Source organism: Myotis lucifugus, unplaced genomic scaffold (assembly GCF_000147115.1).
Source record: "Myotis lucifugus unplaced genomic scaffold, Myoluc2.0 scaffold_65, whole genome shotgun sequence".
Classification (NCBI taxonomy): domain Eukaryota; kingdom Metazoa; phylum Chordata; class Mammalia; order Chiroptera; family Vespertilionidae; genus Myotis; species Myotis lucifugus.
Window position 1 is genome coordinate 4,097,735 of NW_005871113.1, and position 5,445 is coordinate 4,103,179.

The following is a 5,445-nucleotide window of genomic DNA, read 5'->3' on the forward strand; positions in this document are numbered from 1 at the left end:
TCTTTATACTGTGTTTTTTTTTAAGAGTTGTCTTAGGAACTTTTGAACCCAGCTTTAGTTGAATGGTAGCTCAGTACCTTGCATTTCAGAACATACTAAATTTCATTTTTAAATTGTTTGAGTCTACAGAATATTGCTATTCTAAGGCAGTGTTTTTATAGTATATAATTCTGTATGAATTATTTCACTCCAAAAGCCTTCAAACAAAAGAATTATTAATTCTCCTAGATTAGATAATTGCATTATGATTATAAAAGAAAATTTCTCTTTTAAAAATGATACATATTGAGATGTATATTGTTTAATGAACTTGATGTCTTGGACTTGCTCTGAAATATGTCAGCAAAAGGAAAAGGAAAAGGGATAGCTTAAGCAAATGTGGTAAAAATCTTGATAACATTGGGTCTGTGTGATAGATATATTCTTGTATCTGGAAATTTTTATAATTAAAAAAATTTTGTTCTATTTTATTTTAATTTTTTGTTAATTCTCACCTGAAGATTAATTTTTTCATTGATTTTTTTTTTTTTTTTAAGAGAGAGTGGAAGGGAGCAGGGGGAGGAAGGGAGAGAGAAAGAGAAAGAAGAGAAATATCAATGTGAGAGAGACACATCGATTGGTTACTTCCCACACGCGCCCTGACTAGGGCTAAGATCAAACCTACAACCCAGGTATGTGCTCTTGGCTGAGAATCGAACCCGAGAACCTTTGGTGCACAGCCTGATGCTCTAACCACTTAGAAACACCAGCGAGGGCAAGTTTGTCCTATTTTAAAACCCCCAGACAGACAGCTGAAACTTGAAGTCCCTCAGCAAGTCCAAAGTTTCACTCCATAGTTAGAGCAGTCTGTATTCATGTGTCCAAAGAAGTGAATTAAAAAAAAAAATCAGGCATTTATTCATTACAGTAAAAGTAGAAAGCTGTACAAGAAAAATGTAATCATAGTTACAGATTGACTCCACAGTGAACAATATTTGTATAAACATAATAATGAACATCCTAAATATGAATTCAGTAGGAAATTGGGACAGTTATATTGGGAAGGTCAGAGGATTGGGAATTGATGAATACAGCACAGGCACTGGACAGTCAGAACGGGTAGTGGTCCCAGCACTGTGGTGGAGTTCTGGAGGGCCCCCTTAGCTGCTGGGTCCTGGGGAAGGCCAGGGTGTGCCAGCACAGGAACTAGAGCAGGCAGGTCGGCCTGGAGAGGGCACTGAGGAAGCTTCTGCCCCGACTAGCCCAGAAGTTAATTTTGCTCTGGTAATGTGTGACCGTCTGAATATCAGCAGTGAAATGGGAATGTTTGGGAATGAAATGTTTATCACAATGGGACATCAGTGCCTCATCTCTAAAATAGCTGAATCAAGAGCTAGCACACTTTGGATATTACTCTGGTTAGGGGAAAAACAGCTAAGAGAGTGGAAAGTAGTAAACTTTGTGAATGAACCTAGGAAAGGGAAGTAGGCAAAGGAACTGACTTTTTGTGGTTGACATAAGCCTTATACATTTGATTCTTTTAATTATGTGCATACAATACTTGCATAAAAATAAATTTGATTTTTTAATGATTTTAAAACTAACACAAATGCAAGTGAATATAAGTTGTCTTTGACACTATCATTGAGAATTAAGACATAAATTATATGCCAGAGGCTGCCGCAGGGTATCAGTTCCATTATCTCAGTATATTTCAGATAAGACTTGTAGTCCCTGTTTTTAGCTGAGACATTTAGTTTGGGTGTCTTTGGAGTTCTTCCCCTGCCCCCCTCCCCCCAACTATTTGTTTTGCAAATAGATTCTATTATCAAGCCTCTGTGTACAAAAATGAAGAAAAAAAGTATTTCTAAAGCAGCGGTCGCCAACTGGTGGTCCATGAGGTCCGAAAGGTTGGCAAACTACTGAGGGGTTTGTGGGGATTTTATATGAAAGGACTTGGGGAAATCAATATTTTATTTATTTGAAGCTTCAGGGTTGAAGAGTCCTCTCGTGTTCATTGCTGTATCTCTACATTGCTTGTACCCTATGGGCCCTTTGCTAATATTAGTTGAATGAATGAATGATTTTATATTGCAAATTTCTAACTTATCACTTCCCCCAAGTCACAATCTCAGACATAAATGACTTGTGGCATTCATATTCATGATTTATTTTTTAAAATACATTTTTATTGATTTCAGAGAGGAAGGGAGAGGGATGAGAAACATTAATGATGAGAGAGAATCATTGATCGGCTGCCTCCTGCACTCCTCGCACTGGAGTTGAAGCCTGCATGCAACCCAGGCATGTGCCCTGATGGGGAATTGAACTGTGACCTCCAGGTTCATAGGTTGACACTCAATCACTGAGCCACACTGGCTGGGCCATATTCATTATTAATTCAGCTTAGAAGATGGGCTTACTTTTGTAGAGGATGGGGGTGGAGGCGGGGTTTAAAGGACTGAGGGCAAATCACTAGGAAAACTGTCTGAATTAGAATTCACATTTTCTGGCTATTAGAGCTTGAAGCCTAGTCCCCAGATCCCTGCCTGATCAGAGAAGAGGGTGGCATTCACACCCCTCAGACTGACTCCGTGATGCTAGAGATAGATCTGCCTCTGGCCTTCCTTCCTTTGGCTGCATTCCCTTGACTTCTGGGTGGCCTGGGGGAGCCAGGGGAGACCTGGCTCCTCGGGGTCCCCTGCTGCAGCTCATGTCTATGCCTGTGAAGGGTCAGGCCGCCTAGCATCACCTCAACTAGCCCCATTCAGAGAATGGCTCCCATGCCCTTGGGCTCAAGTGGATTTCAGGGCCTTCCTTGCTGCCCACGTGTGTGGCTCTGTGGCCACTTCCTCCGCCATGATGGCACTGGAGTTCTCTGTCCATTTCTCATGTCACCTTGATGGAGCATGCCCCTCTTCACTAGTCCCTAGTGTCTGAGACTTGAGCGTTTCATTCTCGTTCCTTCAAACTCCTCTGAGGTTTAGTTCTTCCATGAAGCAGCCAGTGGTGACCGCTTCAGGGTCCTAGCTGCCTGAGTCACCCCAACAGCCCCTCAGCACCCCCCCACCTCTGCCCTTTGGAGCACCAGCTGGTGCAGTGGCTCTTTCCCAGATAAGAGCCCCCTCATGCCTTTGTCTCTACTTTCGAAGCTCCTTTTCTTTCAAGCCATTTTACAGTTGAGCACCACCACTAGAAGACCAAGTAGGAAAGTAAGAGGGGACGCTGTGACCTACACATCTGGCTTTATTTCCTTCCCTATTAGAATTTTTTTTTGATAGGGAAAAAGGTTCAAGTAAGTGTAGGTATGAATTCTCTCTGATCTCTATGTATGCCATATCTACCCAGCTCTGCTCCTGTGGGAGTGTATAAATTAGGGGATGACTGAAGAAAAAAAAAAAAGGAGAAAAATTAGGGGATGGCAGTGACAGAATAATGACATGTGGCCAACTTGTAGGGCACCTCTGCTCCAGGTCGTCCCACGCATCTCAGCTTCAGAGCCTTGTGATCTTCCCAGTCACATTCCAAACAATATTTTAAAATCATTTTTTTATAATCACACCTTTGGTTCTACAAATACTCAATGAATCGGAATAGTGTGCTAAGGTGTATAGATATTCTTGAACCAAAGCATAGACCCTGCCCACCAGCATCGGCCATTGGTCACAAGAGACATCAGTGGCAGCTGGGAATCCAGTGTGTGACAGTGAGAGGGGGCGGAGGGAAAGGCCCAGGACTGGAGAGGGAGGGGTAGGGGGAATCCATACTGTTGCTGAGGTTCCAGGCACCCAAAGGGAAGATGAGAGTGAAACTCATGGTTTTCAGACTTCTGTGGAATTAGCTGTTTGCAAGAAATTGTTTTGCCTGGTTTCGGAAACCAATGGAACAGTAAGAAATTCCTGTAATTTACTGGCAAATCTTAATACTTACTTGCATTTTCTCTTTGGTATAAGCCCCAACCCAATTCTTTTGAAGGAGATTTTCAGATTTGACAGATGAGAAATACTCCTAACTAAAATGAATCCTCATTTGTCTCACACTCACAGGGGACAAAAGTTCAAAAACATAAATAAGTGTTGCACTCTCTCAGCCTGGGTGATGGACTCTGTGACCCTACCCCTAGCCCCCAGCACTCCCAGACTTGGCCCTCCCCGCTCCCCCAAAACACCGGACTTACTTTGCTGGGGGTACTCTGCCCATCTCCCCTCCTCCCTGCTGTTATCTAAGTCAGAGAGAAAAAACAGGAGGAAGAGCTGAGATGTGTCAACAAAGGGACCATGATCAAGTTCACCCCATGTTGCCTGTGAAGGTATTACACTATGGAGAGGTCGGTGACGTGGACGTGCAGATAAGCCTGTGGTTCCCTTCACTAGATAAGGTATCACATGCAATGGTTCTCAACCTTCCTAATGCCGCGACCCTTTAATACAGTTCCTCACATTGTGGTGACCCCCAACCATAAAATTATTTTTATTGCTCTTCATAACTGTAATTTTGCTACTGTTACAAATCGTAATGTAAATATCTGATATGCAGGATGTATTTTCATTGTTGGTGACCCACAGGTTGAGAACCGCTGCATTAGAGCCTCAGAATTCTCAGAAACCATTGTGTGTTTTTCCCCCCAGAAAACTTTTATTTCATATCTCCCTATAAATGTGATTTGAAAAAAATATCTAAAACAAACTATGTCAGATTTGTTCTAGCTACATGAGGTTACAATTTATTCCACTCTTTTATTCAAGATAAAAGATTACCCAAAGGAAGAGATTAAGTAAAGCCAACAACTGTAACATTGCAGCAACATTGGGTGAAAGGCCATTAATTGTATGAATTATACAATTGTTTAAAGCAGTATATTTTTTAAAACAAGCATATAAAACATTTACTATAACCCCAGAATTATACAAAAATTTTTTCCTATAAATGTTTGAATACAATCTTATTAATTTATTTGCTGAAGGTAACAGTAATAAAATACTAATAATTACCATGTGTTGAGTACTTCCTACGTGCCAGGAACATGCCAAGAGCGTACACACCCTGACACCTTCCCAAGGGTCTGCAGACTGTACACAATCGGGTGAGGGCGTGTGATTCCAACCCCGCCTCCAGTTTCTCCCTATGCTACACAGTAAAGGCCCTTTGCCGTGTGTGCTGGATGTCCTCACCATTACACCACAGCTACCAAGTAAGAAGTCCAGCTGCTCACCTGGAGAAATCATGGAGCGAGGCCACTTCGAAAGGGAGAGGCCCTGAGACGACAGGGAAGAGAGAGAAGCTTAGCCATCCCAAGTCCCAGCTGAACCCAGCCTCCTGCCAACCAGCAGCAAGACCAGCAGAATAACCACCAGCTGAGCCCAGCTCAGATCACAGAACTGAGCAAATAACCACTTGGTTATTGTTTTAAACCAAGAACTTGGTATGAGCTGGTTTTTCAAAAGGTCTGTTGGTACCGTGACTCTG